Consider the following 20,252-nt stretch of genomic DNA (forward strand, 5'->3'; position numbering starts at 1 on the left):
ATGACAGAAAACAAATACGTCACATTGGTGGACATCTTCTGATCTACGAGCACGTCCATAGTTACAAGCTTCACAAAAACAGACTCTCCACTTACTAACTCCTACCTCATAGGTGAATTATTTTTCCTAGTAAACAGAGAGAGGAGTTTAACTAAATTCTACTTGTTGACGACCTCCAAATGAAGATCTCATTTCACCAGAAAAACAATTCAGGGCATAGTCTATGACTTAAATTTGGACTGCTTCTCATCTTGGAAGATCTAAATTATTTGAGTAACTTAAACCAATCACCAAAGGAAACTTGTTTGCATCCACACGTGTGGTATGAAGAATAATGTCACTAGAATCTATTGTTTCTCCATCATATCCTTCTCAATTTGCTGACAAACCCTGCCGATGACTCATATCCTTCTGCACTAACCAGTCATTCTGCTCCCTCATGAGAGGCTTTTCATAAATAATGGAAAGTAAAAAACACATCAATTTGTTTTGCTACTAAAAACAGTAAATATCAGCATATGTCTATAAATCCAATTTACGGATACCGTGGTGATACAACCTAGTGAACGTCTCCTATAAGACTGCTCAAATCTCAACTAAAACTAAAAGAGGACTACAAGAAAGCAGACTGAATTTGAATTCTTGTCAAAGGATACATTAGTTAAGAGCCAACATTTTTGACCACTGCAGAAATAAAAACACAAAGTAATTTATCTGATCTGCTAAAGCAAATATATCATGTGTGCATTTTATAGCCAAAAGAATTAACATTTTCTGAGAAGAATGAAATTTCAACCCAAAAATACTATGAAAGGAATTAAATATCTCTAAAGGTAAAGACCATTCTAATGGTCAAAATATTTTTTCAAAACAGGCTCAACTAGAAAAGAGTCACAGAAAAGCTTAAAATCCTCTATCGTTTAAAAAGGCAATGTTGTGCAATGTAAATTTATATTCAAATGATGAAATTTAGTTTCTAGGCCCCTTAAAATGAAGTAGATGCTGTATTACAGAATGTATGGGTAAGAAATCCGTGCAGGCAAACAAAAAACATTTGTATTCAAGTAACAAAAAACTGTTGGTATAATCTGTCAACTCCTCACAGTCATTTTGTCAGGAAAGATTTTGTGCCCTGTCAATCTATGCTGATTGAACAGATAGTTCAGGGAAAACCACCGTAAGACGTGCAGAAGGGTCATTTTCTGACCCAGGTCCTGTTAACTCCACAGGGTAACTGTGGAAAGTGGACAGAGCCCACAGTGCTGTGCAGCTTCTTTCTTAGAGGTGCTAGACTAGTGACAATTTCTGTTCAGCCCAGATAGATCTCCACTACTCCAAGGAGAGAAAACATACATACAATACCTACTTGGGCTCTACATCAAGCAGTCCTATAGGGCTCCAAGTCCCAAGACAGTGGCCAGAAGTCAAAGGAGCTAGAGAATGTGGTTCAGTCAGTAAAACAAAGGGTAACTAGAGAAAGCGACCAGACACCTCTATACGTATGCACTAGCCCTAAGGATGAAAATGGATAAAAGGCTCTTCTAACATTCCAGATTAACAGACTCAAATCACCATTTCCCCCAAAATTTGTAATTGGTGGTATCCATTGTTCATTAACAAACCCAAGGTACAAAATTATGTGAACTGTAACATCACAGACTCTTGCTTTATTTTAGAAAATAATCAGGGGCGCCTGGGTGGCTCGGTCGGTTAAGTGTCCGACTTCAGCTCAGGTCATGATCTCACGGTCCGGGAGTTCGAGCCCCGCGTCAGGCTCTGTGCTGACAGCTCAGAGCCTGGAGCCTGTTTCAGATTCTGTGTCTCCCTCTCTCTCTGCCCCTCCCCTGTTCATGCTCTGTCTCTCTCTGTCTCAAAAATAAATAAGCGTTAAAAAAAAAAAAAAAGAAAATAATCATCAGTCTCTATATAACCCAACTAGTGTCTGAAGAAAACTCTCAAAGCAACAATATCACCAAAAGAGCAAACAAAAAATATGCAGGTAACTGAAGTATCCTTTAAAAAAAAAAAAAAAGAAAAAAAGAAAAAAAACCCTAAAAACTACATTTCAAACAAAAGACCAACTTCTTTAAGTTCATCTGCTTATGTATTTATTTATTTATTTAAGTAATCTCTCTCTACCCAATGTGGGGCTCAAACTCATGACCTTGAGATCAAGAATCACATGCTTCTCCGACTGATCCAGCCAGGTGCCCCAAGGCCAACTTCTTTAACATCTACTTAACTCCTATATACCTCCCTATAAAATGACCAGAGTTAACTCAAAAATCAAGTTTAGCCAGAGATTTAAGTACCTTAAGCCTCAAGGGGAATTTTTTTTTTATCCACTGCCATCTATTTACCGATACTCTTTAACTTGGATTCCAAAACCTGGGATTCAACAACTGATTCTATAAATCAATTTCTTTATCTGTACAATTTAAAGAATGCCACTTACTCAAAGGATTATTATGAATTTTAAGTAAGATTTATGATTCAGCATACATAAGATTCTCAAGAAGGGAATGTTGAAATTTAAAGTGTAATAATGTTGGACATCACAAGTATCCTATGACCTCAAAATCTCTACCACTGCCCTACTCAATAAACATAACTAAATCTACCACGTTAAAATGATGGATCTTGATATTCAGTTGCTCAAAACGTTTAAAGATCCCCAACTTCTTGAAGAAATCAATCTAACTTGGGTTTCACTCTAACTTAAGTTTCGCTCTTCCAAGAGCAACAGCTAAAAATTTATGCACTGCCCCTCTGCACCTTATCTGTAAATGTTTTTTCTAGAGGCTTCACTGGTTAACAATCCCATATTCCAACAAAAAGGTACAGTATAAAACCCTGTTAAATGAACCTTTACTAAATTTCAACTTTGTCTCAAAAATCATAAAAAGTTCTATAACTATTACATACAAAACTTCTACCTTTGAAAGAAAAAATGTTAAGGGGCACCTGTGTGGTTGTCAGTTAAGCCTCCAACTTCAGCTCAGGTCATGATCTCACGGGGTCTGTGGGTTCGAGCCCCACGTCCAGCTCTGTGCTGACAGCTCAGAGCCTGGAGCCTGCTTCCAATTCTGTGTCCCCCTCTCTCTCTCTGCCCCTCCCCCTGCTCACACTGTCTCTCTGTCTCTCTCTCAAAAATAAATAAACAAAAAAAAAGTTAAGACAAATTGTTAAACAAAGAGCTAAATCTTAAGAAAAACAAATCTATTTTACCTCATTTCACACAAATATCTTTTCAAGGAAATATGAGACTTTCAAACTTTTTAAGAAAGTTATACACAAAAGCATTCAAACATTTACTCTTCCTAGTGCCACCAAAGTTCAATGATGTTGTAAATGATTTCTGCCTATAAATTTGGTTCGTTCAAATTAAATATTACTAGACTGACTCATGGAGGGAGTGGTTTGACTTTTGCTGTTCTGAGTCAGAATATACCCAGTTCAGCAGTTCTAAACAATTTTTCATTTGTATAGGTGTCCTAAATGCTAGCTTTTTCCAGTTACTAAATATGACAAACTGTTGCCTTAGAAAGGTCTTAATGGTGATAATATTTTGAATCTATATAGTTCAATTTATAATTAACAAAGTGCTTCCACATGTATTTGCTCACTTGCCTTCACAATCTGAGTTAAATATCTCATACAGCTGAACAGAAAAGACTTTCACATAGGAATGACAACTTCTAGTTGACTCTTAACCCCAGTAACTCTTTCTCTTTCCCCCAAAATAAAAAAACATAAAAGGCTGATGGGTTTCTTTAATCAGACTTTCCTCTCCCAGACATATCCCAGGTGCCTCATAAAAACTATGTCTCAAAGCACACACCCTGGGGCCCCAAGAGTTTCAAGGCAGAATCTCCACCCACATAAAAGCCTAGCTTAGGCCCCAAAGAGCCTCAAGTCAGCATCTCCTAAATGATCCCTTTGCCTCTGGCCATCTAGTCTTCTGCATTAAATTCAACATTTCTCATCTGTAGAAGCTGCTGGGTCACTGTGTGGTTGAGAAACCTCAAAGTGAGACAACCTACTGCGAGGGTGGTGATGGTGTAGTGGAAAAACCAAGGACACGAATCAGACAGACCTGGGTTTTTAATCCAGCTCCAATTCTTATTATCTTGTGACCTGGGACAAGTTACTTAACCTCTTTGCGTCTCTATTATCTCTTCATCTCATCACTGTAAGTCATTGAGGGCTCAGCACTGAATCCCCAGTGCCTAGCAAACAAAAACCACTCAGTATGTGCCAAATAAACGTAAGTGAGGATGGCTACAACCTTCACAGTAGCTGTGAGATTTAAATGAGAGTGTATAAAAAGTACCTGGTGCACAACAGGCACTTAATACTCATTAGTCCAGTCCCCCACTGAATATTAGTTAACAATACTATTCACTACTTCTGAAAGCAGAGAGCATGGCATGCTAGTGAATGAGAAGGACACTCTAGAAAAAATATAATTTCAGACTTCTAATTACACGTAGATGCTTTGGTCTATAATTCGATTATGTCTACTATCAAAAGGACTACCTTCCTCTTTGCTTATCATATTGAAAGACTCCCAACTTCTAAGAAACTTATCATTAAAGTGTAAAATCCATACCAAATACTCTTTATCAAAAACCCCTACTTCCACAACACAAGAATCTGGCAAAGTCCGTTAACAATGTCTATTCAAGGGGCGCTTGGGTGGCTCAGTCAGTTGAGTGACTGACTTCAGCTCAGGTCATGACAGCTCAGAGCCTGGAGCCTGCTTCGGATTCTATGTCTCCCTCTCTCTCTGCCCCTCGCCCGTTCACACTCAATCTCTCTCTCAAAAATAAATAATCATTAAAAAAAAAAAAGTCTTTTCACTATCCAATATGAAACAATTTTGAAAATGTCAGATCAAAATACAGGCAAACAACTTCTCACCATCTTCACCAACACAAGTGATTCTGGAGCCTTAATAATGTGTTGTTCCGCCGCCTTAATTTCCCTTCGCACATTGAACAAGGCATAACTTCACTCACTTCCTGTCTGAAACTACTGTAAATAACTACCATCTTCTAATCCAGCACCAGTTGTAGTTTGGTGATTCCAAACAGACAAGGTCGTCTATGGTGATGCTAGAACTGCGGAACACTTTATATGTTTGTTTCTTGACAAACTCCAGGGAATAATAAACTAGCCTGTGGTTCATCATCATCATCATCATCATCACATTTTTTCTTAAGAGTTCTTCTCCAGAAGGGTAGAAAAGAACCAAAACCTAACAAAAATTCTTTCCACTTACCTAACAATAAAATACCTTTCACCTGAAAAACCAGCAGTACTTGTACAAAACCGTCTATGCCTCTGAACACTCTAAAGACAAGAGTAGAGGATCCTGGGCAATAGACAAGTTAGCGTTCAGAGGGCCAGACTAGGTTGGGATGAAGACCATGTCCTTGACAAATTTAGAAATTTATATGGATGTCATAAGACATGGGGGAAAACATTCACCCTCCCCCCCCCTTCCGAAAAAACACGACCGTTCTTTTAGAAATCGCAGAACCAGAAGATTATAGTGCCATTGGAATAGACTCCTATAACCGTTTCTTCATACTGGAACCCAGGAACAAGACGCTCTTGGACAGAACTCTCTAACCGAGGACACGCGGGTTCACTATCGCCATACACAGCGATCACGATCACGGGGAGTCTCCAGGATGCCCGCTCACACGCTGGACAATCGCAGGCACACCCTTCCACGCTCCCTCCTCTGCCATTCACCCTCTCCCCGTCCTCCCTCTCACGCACCACTCACATTCCCCCCCACTCTACCCCATACACTGACCGCTCTCTCCCTCTCCCGCTTCCTCACTCTCCCCCATTTACCCCTGTCGCCTACGCACACTCCCCCAACACACCCCCACTGCCCTCTACACTCCGCCCGCACTCACACACACACACATTGACCCCGGACACGGCCCCCAACTCTCCCATCCACACCCCCCACTCCGTCTTCCTCACCCCATATGCACACCCAGCCCTCTCCCCAACTCACACTGTCCCCCTCATGCACGCACATTCCCCACACACACACTCCACATTCTTGCACACGCACAGTCCCCCCTTCCCCACCCACCCTCGTTCTCCACGCTTCCCGGCTGCGCTCCCCCCGCCCCCGGCCCGGCCCGGCCCTCCTTCCGGGGACGTGTCTCGGGCCTGCACTAATGGCTGCGGCGCCTCCCGCCCTCCCCTTCCCCGAGGCCCCGGGAGCCGGCGCGGGGGCCGGCCGGGAGGAGCGCACTCACGCTGGCGAGCTGGGGACTGGGCATTGAAGTCCGGCGGCGGCGGGAGCGAGGAGGCGCCTCTCTCCTCAGTCACCTCGGCGGCGGCGGCGGCGGCGGTAGCGGTGGCGGCGGCGGCGACGACTCCCCCCCAGCCTCGGCGCGCGACACCCGGCCCGGCCCGGCGGCGGCGGCGGCGCGTGTCCACGAGTCCGTCTTGCTGCTGCTGCTGCGGCCGCTGCTGCGTCTCCTGCTGCCGCCGCTGGCCCCGCTCCCGCCGCTGCCCTGTGGCGTCACCTCGCGCCTTGCCCGGCCGCCGCTGCCGCTCCAGCCGCTACCGGACGGACGACGGTTACAGCCCGGCCGATCGCGCCGCCGCCACCACCGCTGCGCGCGCAGCCGGAACCAGCTCCTGCCACCGCCCCTCAGGGGGCGCTGCGGGGCGCGGCGCGCGCGCCCACTGGCCCGCCCCCCGCGCCCGCTGACTGGCTGACCGGCCCGCTCGCGGGGCGGTTGAGCCCGCCCACCTACCCCGCGGGGCGCTGACCCACTGCCCTCGGCGCCTCCCCAGCTCCTCCTCGTGGTTCGTTCCGCTCCGCGCTCCCGGCTGCGGAAGGCGCGTCCATGTGACCGGGGAGGGGGGGGGAGGCGGAACGTGGCCTGGGGAGTCGTTCGCCCACGCCGCGGCCCCCTCAACCCGCACCTGGGCAGAGGCGAGGGCCGGTGGCCGCTGTGTAACGTGCAAGGTCGAAGGGCTTTTTCCCGCATCCCGAGCCGCGAAGCCTGGGGCCAGATCCTGATGGGACGGGGCGGCGACCGAGCCCTTTGCCCGGGGATTTCCAGCTCAGAAGTGACAACCAGGGCAGCTCAGTACTTGGCTGCCCTTTCTCGAGGCCCCAAATAAATAGCGTGTGCGTCTGCAATTGTGAAGGATGTTTCTGCTTCTCTCCCCGCCCAACTCCGCGCGACACACACACACACACGCACGCAAACACACATCCTAGGAACCCTCCTTGACAGACCAAAATTCAAACTTCCGGGACGGAACTTCTTGGGCAAGTTATTTCCTCTCTCTGAGTATTCTCAACTATTAAGTGGAAATAGTTAGCTACCTCATAGGGCTCTTTTCACATACCAGTGATAATAATGTATGAAAAATGCCTGGGTTTCCAACCCAATGTCCCCTGTAACGACAGTGATTATCCTGGAGAATCTACTATTCTCTCTTGTGTTTGGAAGGTGACCACAAATTCTTTAATTCTTTGCCAGACCACGAGTTCTGAGTTTGGGTTTGGAAAATGTGGTCACCGGTGAGTTGGGAGAGTGGTCTGGGCCACTACTGGATGGCAGCCAAAAAGAGGAATTCCAAACTGGCTTGGGAGGAAGAGGGGAGGCTCACCCATGAGGGTTGGGGAGGGGGGCTTGATCTCCCCTGTCCACCCTAAAATGTCTCACCTGCCCAGAAATGCCACCTGTCCAGAAGGGGCTCCTGCCCCTTAGGCTGCTTCCCCTCCACCACACACATGTTCATCTGGCCCTGTGAGGAGAAGCAGTGGTCAGCAGTCATCATTAGGCCATCCCCACAAGGTAGACCTGGAGCATTGCTCCTGACCAGAAGGCTTCCATTAGAGCTTAGCAGTAAAAAGAAAGGTCTTATGACTCAGCCACATTAAGCCACAGAACAGAACCCAAGATGTTCACCACCAGCAGGTGGCCCAGGAGAGGGTATTCCAGGGCAAGGCTGGCTGGCAGGACTGTGTGGGAGTTGAGAGGCCCTCAAGGCCCTTGAATGAGGAGCACAGGCTCAGCTGCCATTTGCACTCTGTCTGCCTCCAGCAGGCAGCATCTTCTACTTCCCGGAAGCACAGACTTGAAACAGAGAACTGCCTCCTCCACAAAACTTGCGCTGAGTTTCCCGGCCATTGATTCTTCCACTAAAGTCTCAAAACACCTTATGCAGTCCCCTGTCATAGCACTTATCATGTGTATTGTAAATGCCTATTTTCATGATTCTCCCCTCCTTCGATTGACCTACCTTGGGCAATCTAGTACATGGTTGAACAAATGAATGAATCTTCCCTCATCTAGCTCTCAGCCTGGCCCTAAGATGTCAGTGAATAATACAATATCAACTAAGGAAAACAATAATGGCTATGATAGTAGCTACCAATTATTAAGTGTCTACACTATTCTTTTTTTTTTTTTTTAATTTTATTCATTTTCAGAGGCAGAGACACAGAGCCCGAGCAGGGGCCGGGGCAGAGAGAGAAGGAGACACAGAATCTGAAGCAGGCTCCAGGCTCTGAGCTGTCAGCACAGAGCCCAACGTGGGGCTCGAACCCACAAACCCTGAGATCATAACCTGGGCCGAAGCCGGGTGCTTAGCCCACTGAGCCACCCAGGTGCCCCACATGTACAGTATTCTAAGCCCCAGGTAAATTGTTTTTAAATATATTATCAAGTTTACTCTTCAAAATAATACTATAAGGAAGGTATCATTCTTATTTTGTCTTTTTTTAAATTTTTTTTAATGTTTATTTTTATTTTTGACAGAGAGAGAGAGAGAGAGAGACAGAGCATGAGCAGGGGAGGGGCAGAGAGAGAGGGAGACAGAATCTGAAGCAGTCTCCAGGCTCTGAGCTGTCAGCACAGAGTCCGACACGGGGCTCGAACCCACAGACCGCGAGATCATGACCTGAGCCGAAGTCGGATGCTCAACCTACTGAGCCACCCAGGCGCCCCTTTTTTTAAAATTTTTTTAAGTTTATTTATCTATTTTGAGAGAGAAAGGGGGGGGGGGGAGGGGCAGAGAGAGAGAGGAAAGAGAAAATCCTAAACAGGCTCTTCACTGAGCGCCAGGCCCGACTTGGGGTTCAATCTCACAAACCATGAGATCATGACCTGAGCCGAAATCAAAAAGCCAGATGCTTAACCAGCTGAGCCACCCCGGCACCCCTATTATTCTCATTTTAAAAGGGATTAGGGGTGCCTGGGTGGCTCAGTCGGTTGAGCATCGGACTTCAGCTCAGGTGATGATCTCGTAGTTTGCAGGTTCGAGTCCCACGTTGGGCTCTGTGCTGACAGCTCAGAGCCTGCAGCCTGCTTCGGATTCTGTGTCTCCCTTTCTCTCTCCCCTTCCCCTGCGCATGTCTGACTCTCTCTGTCTCCCCCCCCCCCAAAAATAAATAAACATTTAAAGAATATTTTTTTAAGGGGCAATTGGAATTTCAGAGAGATGAAGTGGCAGAACCAGGACTCAACCCAGGCATCTGCCTCTGAAGCCCAAATTAGCATATTAGTCTCTGACTCCAATCAATAATGCGTGTCCCTCAGAGTAAGCTGGAAACCCTTCTGAAGTGTTAGAAACACTGGCCTCCGAGAGTGAAAGGCCTGAGACCATGATGCCACCATACCCTCAGGACAGCAGGGGAATGCTCTAACCCCTAACATGAATGACCTTGTCCAAACGGTTTCCCAAGGAAGGCTGCACACCTCAAACAGATCAGGAACTGGGCTGCAGGTGCCTTATTATAGTTATAAACCACCCTTGGCAGTGAGTTTCACACATAATGAGTGCCCTGACTTCATCCACTGCCTTTGCTGAAACCTTCCAAGTGCCATTAGCTTATTAATCTACCCAGTGCCCCTGTGAGGCAAAGCTGGCATTATTCTTGGCTGATTTTATAGAGTGTTAGCTTCTTAAGAGCAGAAGCTGTGTGGGCCTGCCACACACAGGAGTTAGACATAATGGTGATGTGGCAAACAAACTGAGACCCTTGGAGAAGTGGTTTTAGATAGAGGTGGGGACACAACCCAGGTGCCTGGTTCCCACCCCAGGACTCTAGGCTGTTTCCTGTGGCATCTTTGCATTGCCATGTAGTTCCTGGGTGGCCTTGGGAAGTTACTTCATCTAGTCTCAATCTCCTCATCTGTAAAATTGAAATGGTAACAGTGCTTACCTCCAAAGGTAGTTTTGAGCATCACGGGAACCAGCGTATATAACTCAGGTAGAACCACACCAACACCAGACACATAGTGAGTGTTCGATAGGGGCGCCTGGCTGGCTCAGCCAATAGAGTGAGCAACTCTTGGTCTTGGGGTCATGAGCTCGTGCCTCACATTGAGTCCAAAAATTACTTAGATAAATAAAACGCAAAAAAAAAAAAAAGTGTTCAATAAATATTAGCTACTATTACAACTATGAGAATGGTACTGGGCACTGTGGAATGAATAAATGGAATAAGTTTTGTTACCCCTGGTTCTCAGAGTCTATTTCAAAATTGCAGGCTCTGTTCCTTATTACTAGCTTTGCGACCTTGGACACGGGGCTTCACTTCATGAATGAACCACTGTCTTCATCTGTGAAATGAGACAGTTCTGAAATGAAGATCCTGAAGGTGCTTTGTAAACGGTCAAGCACTGTGTAGACACGAACCGTGGTTTTGTGCTATGACGGTACAGGAATCCCAGTTCTGCCCCTGAAATCCCTGACCTGTAAAGTTCCTTCAGGTGTAATATGGGATGGGGATCACATCGCTCTCAGGGGGTGGTGGGGGAAAACATTAAATGATTAAAGGCGATATATTCTAGTGCCTAGCACGGTGGAGGTGGGCCATACATGTTACTTCCCTAACCCCCAACGAGTGTTGCTTTTCAACGTCCTAAAGTAAAGGAAGCTGCAGGATGTGGTGGGAAATGTATAAAACCAGTAATAGAGCTGGGATTATTCTTGCCACCGTGCGGCCTTGGGCAAGTTATCTAACCTCTCTGAGCTTTCAGATTCCTTGCCTCTAATAAGAGATAAGGTATGTCTACGTTGCAGTTTTAGGAAAACAAGACTGATTGACCAAGCACAGACCTTGCCTCAGAGGAGGGGCTTGCTCAATAAATGGGAACTACTAACCAATGTACTGACAGACCTATGAACTACTCTTATGAAAAGGACCCAGTTGGAAGCAACGACCAAAATTCCCCAACCCGACACCAGATGCGGTCATGAGCTGCAAAATAAACGATCCAGCCTCTACAAAGTTCAGCGGAGCTTGGGAGGTGCCCGCCCAGCACGGCTTAGCTTGTCTGGACCCCAAGGACCGGTCAGGAGAAAGCCAAGAGAGGACCCACCCCCTCCCAAAGTGATAACCGGGGAGGAGGAGGCAGGGGGAGGAAGGAATGTACTGATTCACCGCCCCACCCATCCCCTGCTTCTAATCTCTCTTCCGGAATTTTACAGCCCTCTTGTACTCGGGCGGAGGCGGAGGGGGCAGGGCCCCAGTTAAGGCCGGCAGCAGAAACCACCCCCCCCCCCCCCCCCTCCGCACACACACACCCTGCCAATCAGCTGCTGCGGGAAGCCTGGGGATTCAAGCACGGACCCGTGCAGTTTGCTCCCTGCGGTGCGTGCTGTTGGAGGGGAGCCCCGCGGTGGGGGAGAGGAACTGTGAATTGCGACCGACGGCCAGGCTCGCTCCGGGTGGGTCTCCGGGTGGAGAGAGTTCCCTCGCCTCTAGCCGGTAGGAGCTGGAGAGCTGGAGCTGAATCCCGGCTGAGGCCTGAGTGCGCTGGAAGGCCGCGGCCTCCTTCAGGAACCTTCCCGAGGCCAATCGGCTCTCAGGATCCCCATCTCCACCGCAGTCAGGTGTAGCTGGATTTCAACCAGGAAACCAAAGAGAAAACGACTTCAGGACCTGGCGGCGAAGGAGTGGGAAAAAGTTTAGAAACTTTGTAGAAAAGGTAGCTCAGCCACCTTTTTGGACCCTCCTAAGGATAGGGGCAACTGCTCCCGGACAAGGTGGGGATCTGCTCCAGGCGGTACGGAGAGTCAGCGGTGGACTCCCCAGAACTTGAACCTCTGAAGCTGCCCCGCCTTCTGGGTTCCGTTCGCAGCATTCTCTGATAACCTCGAGACTTAGTTTCCCCATTTGGCAGTCGGGAAATAAAAAAGAATTTATAACTGAAACAAGAGCTGTTGGAAATGTAACTCATCTCCTGACACAACAAAGGGTTTTGGAGGTAATGATGTTCACAACTAACACGTACTGAGCCAAGTACTGTTCTAAGCATTTTATATGTATTAACTAACTTAAATTTCTCAATATGCTAGGAGATGGAACATTTTATTATCCCCATATAGAATATGGGGAAAGTGTGATAACAGCAAAGCCACTTGACCAAAGTCTCCCAGCTAGTATATGATGGAGGCAGGATTTGAACCCAGGGAGTATTTTTCCAGGGCCTCACACCCTCAACCACAATGTCATCTGCCTCTCCTAATGAGAATGTGGTCACAGCCTACCCACCTGCACATTGGTTTAACAGTGTAAGCTCTTTTCATCATGGCAACCCCTTTCAGAGTGACTTAGATTATCTGTGTGAGCATAAATGTTTAATATGTGCTCTCTGACTGTGATAATGTTTCTACACACTGAGACATCAAAGCACTGGGTTAAATGGGGCAGTCAAGGTCACATTGTGAAATTGAGAAGATGCATTCCCCAATGGTACACAGTTGTCTTAATTCTGCCCAGTGCTATGGCCAGAATGTTGACTTCCCCCCCCGCCCCGATCCCACCCCAGCCACAGTGGGCCCCATCATACCTACTGGTAACCTGGAGTACCCATCTCCCCACCAGTGATCCTAATTTGACTACTGGTATGTTTTCAAAGGTGCTGAAAATGTTACCCTGCCCCCCACCCAAAATATATCCCCTACGCGATCCTTAGCTTGTGTGCCTATAAACTACAGAATTGGAGGTTTCTTTCTTGGTTTCAAGCCAAAATAGAGTTCATCTTTTGTTAAAATGCAAACATTACAAGGGAAAAAAAATTAACTGGATTTCACCAGCCATTTTCATGTAATGAGAACAAGATTATGAGAGCCTCCCTAAAAATGAGTTTTGGTGGGAGAGAGAGAGCTGGACTATGAACCTCCCTGAATTAATGTCTGAAAGAATGGCAGAAGTCACCCAGTGCAATGCCTCCTTTTATGAGCCCAGCTAAAGAAAAAGAATGTCCCAGCCACTCAGAGATATTGAGAGCCTGAGAAGGGGTAAGGGGACCCACTGTGGGGAAGGGAACAGACCTATAGGCAAAGGGACAAAAGACTAGATTAGCCTCAATGTTAGAAGCCTTTCCTTCCAGTGGTGGGTGTTTTGGTTTTTTTTTTCAAGCAAGCTCCATGCCCAGTGTGAGGCTTGAACTCACAACCAAGAGACCAAGAGTCACGTGCTTCACCGACTAAGCCAGCCAGGTGCCCCTCCAGTGGTGTTTTAAAAAAAATCTGCTCTCTCTCTTGGGGCGCCTGGGTGGCTCAGTCGGTTAAGCCTCCGACTTCAGCTCAGGTCACGATCTCACGGTCCGTGAGTTCGAGCCCCGTGTCAGGCTCTGGGCTGATGGCTCAGAGCCTGGAGCCTGCTTCCGATTCTGTGTCTCCCTCTCTCTCTCTGCCCCTCCCCCATTCATGCTCTGTCTCTGTCTGTCTCAAAAATAAATAAACGTTAAAAAAAAAAATTTAAAAAAATCTGCTCTCAAAAAAAAAAAATAATAAATAAATAAATAGATAAATAAATAAATAAATAAATAAATAAATAATCTGTTCTCCCAGGGCACCTGGGTAACTCAGTTGGTTAAGCATCTGACTCTTGATTTCGACTCAGGTCATGATCTCAAGGGTAGTAAGATCTAGCCCCACCACATCTGCGTGGAGCCTACTTAGGATTTTTTTTTTCTCTCTCTCTCTCTCTGCCGCTCCCCCACTTGCTCTCTCTCACTCTCTCTCTCTTTCAAAAAATAAATAAAAAATAAAAAATCTGTTCTCCCCCAGCCTTAAAAATAATACATGCATTTTATGGTATGTAAATTATGCTTTAATAAAGCTGTTAAAAAATAAGACATGCTTCTTATAAATATTTTTTAATTATAGGGATGAATATTTAATAAAGTAAAAGTCCTCCACAATCATTCCCAGAAAAGGAACCACTATTAACATTTTGTGTTAGGGGCGCCTGGGTGGTTCAGTCAGTTAAGCGTCTGACTCTTGATTTTGGCTCAGGTCATGATCTCAGGGTTGGGCTCAGATTCTCTTTCTCACTCCCTCTCCCTCTCTGAAAAAAAAGTTGTATTATATTGTTTCTCTAGACTTTTCTCTCTGTACATTCAGATTTTTTTCTGTGTATTTATTTATGCATGAATGCACACACTCCCGCGCATGTGTATGTTTAACAAAAATGGGATTGTTTCTCTTAACAATATGTCTCGGACAGTTTTCCAAGTCAGTGCATATAGATCTACTTTATTCTTTGAAAGGCTGCCTACGTAGTATGGATAAACTATAATTTACTTAACCGGTTCCCTAGTGATAGATATTTGGATTGCTTCCAATATTTTGCTATTACAAACAGTACTGCAAGGGACATTTTTGCACATAGATCTTGGAGCCCTTTTAGGGGAATTCTGAATGATAAATTCCCAGAGAAACTATTCCTTTTAAAACACCACGCTTCATAAAGTATCATTTTTGTCTAATTCCGAACGCCTTGACATAAAAGCCTGTTCCTGATCAAAATCACATCAACTGCTTAGGATATAGTACACATTGAATACATTTTAGTTGTTTTCATGATTATTCTTACCTTTATGTCACACAATCATCGGCCTGGTGCCAAGAAATTCATTCCTTCAGTCAACAATTATTGATGAACTTCTGCCATGGGATGGGCCCGAGGAGCCAACCGTGAACAGAGGAGGATCCTGCCCTCCAGAAGTTGACAATCTCTTGTGGAGGAATGTGTCAACTGGCAATTACAACACCTCTGAGATAAGTACCACAAAAGTGGTAACCTCAGGGGAGATGAGGGAGCCTGTAGGAGGGACACTAAGCAGCCTGAAGAAGGGCAGGAATGATGAGAAAGAAGTCATAGCTTCAATTATCCATAGACGTAAGGCAGTCAGTGCCCCAGCCACCAGAGGTATCCAAGCAAAGGCCAAGGCACCACCCCCAAGAAATACTGGTAGGAACCATAAACCAAATTTGGTTCTCAAACGGCCATCCTCAGACTCACTCATGGGGAAAGGAGGAAAATAAAGTGGTGAGTTTTAGGGGCGTCTGGGTGGCTCCAGTCGGTTAAGCGTCCAACTACAGCTCAGGTCATGATCTCACGGTTCGTGAGTTCGAGCCCTGTGTCGGACTCTGTGGTGACAGCTCAGAGCCTGGAACCTAATTTGGATTCTGGTCTCCCTCTCTGCCCCTTCCCTGTTCATGCTCGCTCTCTCTTTCTCTCTCTCTCTCTCTCTCTCTCAAAGAATAAATAAACACTAAAAATTTTTTAATAAATAAGTAAAATAAAGTGGTGAATTTTTATATGCTACACTTGTTCAGTTTAAAGGACAGTCTTTCATTCTGACAGTATACCTTTTCTACTTTTTTTTGGTATGAAAATGTCCTTTTATGAAGCAGTGGTTGTAGTCCATGGGAGTTATCTTTCTTTAATGTTCTTGTCTGGCCAAACTAAAAGCTGGCAACCAATTCTAGGTCCCCCTCCTCATTTTTTAAACTTTTGACTATAACTGACATCTAAAAGTCTGAGCCAGGTGATTTATTTTTTTTTTCAAGTGATTTATTTTTTAAAAATTATTATTATTGAACTATAATTAACATACAGTGTTATATCTGAGCCAAGTGACTCCTAAGGTTCTTTCCGTCCCTGTATAAGATTCTCTGTTCAATACTGGTTAAGTCCTAAAGCTAAATTAAGTTTGGAATCTGTGAATCAAATCTTTTTCAACAGACCCAAGGTAAAAATAAATACATAAACACGTGAATAAGTAAAAGAAAGAAAAACAATTTGGTCTTCTCTCACACACCTTTAGTTTTTGGTTCCCAAACCACATAAGAGTGCCTCAAGTTTTCATATAGACTTGCTCTCCTGTTCCCAGGAAATACAGCACTCGAGAAGAAAAACCGCAGAAATAACAGATAGGGGTGATATGGGAAAAATCAATTTGATGCAGTTTTCACAAACCTTTAAAATGGAGCAATTTAGGTGATGATGGGGTTTTGTGACCAGTGGCGACAGAGCCTCGGATGGGGATGCAGGTGTTTTTTTGGCATTTCTCTGAGTGGCTTGGGAGGAGAGGAAAATATTTGTTGTTGGTTTTTTTCCCCCCTCCCCTTCCACTTATAAGAAAATGGAAGCAATGAAAAGCAAAAGTCTCCTGTAACGTCCCATTAAGAGGAACAAATGAAATGCAGCTCCCCTGTAGCCAGAAAATGCAAACCCTCAGACAGACAGGCACTGGGCAGGCCTTCCTCAGTGATGCTGCAGGAACTTAGTAAGTATTCACCACCACACCGGGCACTGCTGTTTCCATGGCGACTCCTCACCTTTTGCATTCTTTGACTTGGGGGTTGAGACTGGTTCAGGGCACATTTAAGCTTTCATGTTTCTCCTTGGCTTCTGGAGAAGGAAAGGGGAGGCAAGGGAAAGATTCTAAGCTAGCTTGTCTGCTGCCTTGGCTATTTGCTTTTGAGCCTGTGTAACTAAAGGCCTCCCTGGGTAAGAGGGGTCTGCAGCAAGGGAACAGAAATGGCTCTGGCAGAGCCCAAAAGGCCTAGGTTCAAATCCCAGCTCCTCGGCGAATCCATTCATTCAAACAAACCCTCATCTGGGCCAGCACTAGCAGGTACAAAGAGAAGACTTAACAGCCAGAGTTGACTCTCAGACAGGTGGTAGTCCAGAGGGAAAGCTGGGTCAGCAGAGCCAGTATAAGTGACTTTGCAGAGGCAGGTGCCAGTTCTATCACTGCCCAGAGAGGTGACCTTCCAGGGAGGAAAGAAACTATATGAAACCCACACTGCACTGAGAAGGACTCTTAGAAACGCTGGAGCAAGGATTCCTTCCCCCATTCCTTTTTTTTTTTTTTTTTTTCATGTTTATTTATTTGGGGGGGTGGCGCAGAGAGAGAGGGAGGCACAGAATCCAAAGCAGGCTCCAAGCTCTGAGCTATTAGCACAGAGCCTGACATAGGACTCGAACTAACAAACCGTGAGATCATGACCTGAGCCAAAGTCAGACGCTTAACCGACTGAGGCACCCAGGCGCCCCAGGATTCCTTCGCCTTGAGCATGAAGGCATCAGATTAAGGGTGACAAGAATTGAGACTTGCACTATGACCCCAGGCAAATTAATTCACTGTCCTGTGCCTCACTTTCCCCATCTGTAAACCAAAGCTAATGATAACTACCTTACCTCTTGTTGAGAAAAGTTACATTCATTAATATATAATGATGAAGCAAAAAACAGGCCCAGATTCAAAGCTCAACTCTCCAATGCTCAACTGAGTGACTCTGGAGAATTCCGAACATTAACCCTTCTGAGCCAGTTTCCTCACCTTAAAAGGGTAATCACGATAGGGGCACCTGGGTGGCTCAGTCAGTTAAGCTTCAAACTTCAGCTCAGGTCGTGATCTCACAAGTCCTGAGTTTGAACCCTACATCAGGCTCTGTGCTAATAGCTCAGAGCCTGAAGCCTGCTTCAGAAGATTCTGTGTCTCCCTCACTCTCTGCCCCACTCCCGCTCTGTCTCTCTCTCCTTCAAAAATAAACACTGAAAAAATATTTTAGTGTTGGTTAAGCGTCCAACTTCGGCTCAGGTCATGATCTCGCAGTTCATGAGTTTGAGCCCCGCGTTGGGCTCTGTGCTGACAGCTCGGAGCCTGGAGCCTGCTTCGGATTCTGTGTCTCCCTCTCTCTCTGCCCCTCCCTTGCTCATGCTTTCTCTTTCTCTCTCTCGCTCTCAGAAATAAACAACATTAAAAAAATTAGTAATCATAATCACAGTAACTCATAAGAGTGTGCTAGAATTACATGAGATAATGTGCGTAAACCACATAGCACCAGCCGATAGCAAAATTCTAGTTACTTATTACAGAAGTAGAGCTCCTGTTCCTGATGTGTCCTAAGTCAGATATTATTGCTATTGTCACATGGCACCTGGCTCACATTCTGTAAACATTACTTTCCCAGCCTTTTTGGAGCCTTTCCTCTAGCCACGCTCCCTCTGTGCCTTCTCTAGATTTCAACAGTGTTGGCTATTTCTCTCCCAGGCCGAGGAAGGTGCAGCTTGAGGTCTACATCCCTCCCTCCCCAGCATCCCCTTTATCACCTTGGCCTTGTTAGCCTCTCTCCCAGGCTGAATGAAGGGGAGAGGGCCTGGGCCTGGCCCCATTGGCTCCCCTGCGAGTGAGGTGGGGAGAGGCAGGGAGTGCGTCAGTCCTGATGCAATCACAGGCTCATTGCTTGGCCAACTTCCTCCTCTTTGGGTGTTTACCGGAGGCTGGATTCCACAGGAACCCTTGCAAGTGTGCGCTGACAACAGGGCCACACAGCATATGAAATTGTGTGACAAAGCTACACTGTGCCCACCTGGGCCTCGTGTGCCCTGGCTCCGGGACACCAGAAAAAGATACCAGGTGTGAGGCCAGAGGGAGGGGCAGGGAAGGCAGGCTCCGGGAGGGAGGGACTAATCCCTGGCCGATGCCAGGGCCAACTTCCAGACCCAGCTCTCTGAGTCCCGATGAATAGGCCTTTTATCCCTGAACCTGGAAGCTTGTGGGGAGGGAGCCATGGGAAGGGGTCTCAGGTGACATGGAGCCTCTGAACAAGCTCAGAGGATCCTGTCCCTTCCTCCCCAATAGAAATCCTAGCTGGAAAGAAGTTTGTTTTCCTATCACTTATGCAGGATCTTCATCTGGGGGGGCCCCTCACCAAACCCTCAGCCTTGCTGGGTCACCTAGAGACATCCTAAGAAGGGCAGTGGTGACTAGTGGTAAAGAACATGGCTTTTGGCAGTCAATTCTCAGCTCTTGCAGCTACTGGCTGGATGCCCCAGGCCAGCCACTTCCTGTCTCTCACTCTCAACTTCCTCTTGTCAAACAGGATAATGAGAGTAGTCGACTTCAGAGATAAAGCCCACAGGGCCCACAGGGCCACAGGGCCCACAGACAGTGCAGGGCCCTGTGAGTAAAAGCACTCGATGACTGTTAGATATTGTTATTTTTATTCAGACCTGGAGGGGGTGGGGAGGCAGAGAGGAAAAGCATCTCAGCATCAGCTGTTTGCTCCCAGATCCAAGCACTAGAATTCTCTAGTGCTTAGAGGACATTTTTTTTTTCTCTGAAGCTGGGGCCCAATTGTCCTTCTTTCAATATCTAATGACTGTTTCCCAGTTATCAGGAAAGAATCTGACCTCCCCTCCCCCAGAGCTGTGAAACCAAGTAGCAAAGCTTGCTCAAACTCCTGAGTCATTCAGCAAAACCAGCCCAAGACAATCGGTGGGGTCAAGGAAACCAGATGCAGAATGGGGAAAACCCAGCCACAAAGTTAGGTTGCTCTCCTCTCAGGGCAATTCCCTCTGTTGGTCCCTAGGCTGAACTTTCATGCAGGTGCCACAAACAAGCCGGCACCTGACCCCAGGCCCTCCCGGGTGGGTGCTGGGAACAAGACATTAGCAGCCTGCCGCCAGGCCTTCCCACGGAATCTTGTTTGACACGAGCTCTTGGACAAACTTTCTCCGTCCCTCCACACCCCAGTCCTAGGGAGAGTGGACACCCTGCCTCCCAGCCTCCCCACCCACTAATTTCTCAGCCTCTAGCAACTTAACCCAGCCACTCCAACACCATCACGCTCATCAGTGACCTCTTAATTGACAAAGACTGCCTCCAGGCCTTTCCTTCCCGCCCTCTCTAAACACCCAGCACTGACCCCACCCTAGTCTTTAAAGTCTCCTTCCTGGGTTTCTCTGAGGCCACAGCCAACCGGTTGTCCTCCTCCCTCTGCAGCCAGCACTTTTTGGTATGGGATATGGGTTTCTCTCCCTTCCTTAAAGGTTGCTCCCCGGTTCTGCTCTTAGCCCTTTTCCCTCCCGGTCTGCATTCCCCTTGCAGGGTTAACCTGTGTCCGGAGTCTTTAACTCCACCTCTTTGCTGGCGACTTCC

The 20,252-nt window shown here is 46.6% G+C and overlaps 1 protein-coding gene across 2 annotated transcripts in view; it reads right to left on the reverse strand.

The window, feature by feature from the left end:
• The window catches only part of PTP4A2 (protein tyrosine phosphatase 4A2), a 29,444-nt gene extending 22,360 nt beyond the window's left edge, over positions 1 to 7,084 (reverse strand). Inside the window, exon 1 of one of the 2 annotated variants that reach the window (XM_053898440.1) lies at positions 6,967 to 7,084. The gene's annotated coding sequence lies outside the window, so the exon portion shown is untranslated. Of the gene's footprint in view, positions 1 to 6,287; positions 6,402 to 6,966 lie in introns of those variants that run through there. The other variant, XM_019429928.2, reaches the window with a different exon arrangement.
• Positions 7,085 to 20,252: the final 13,168 nt, after the last annotated feature.

Source organism: Panthera pardus, unplaced genomic scaffold (assembly GCF_024362965.1).
Source record: "Panthera pardus isolate Hobbes unplaced genomic scaffold, ASM2436296v1 HiC_scaffold_11, whole genome shotgun sequence".
In the NCBI taxonomy this organism is placed as follows: Eukaryota; Metazoa; Chordata; class Mammalia; order Carnivora; family Felidae; genus Panthera; species Panthera pardus.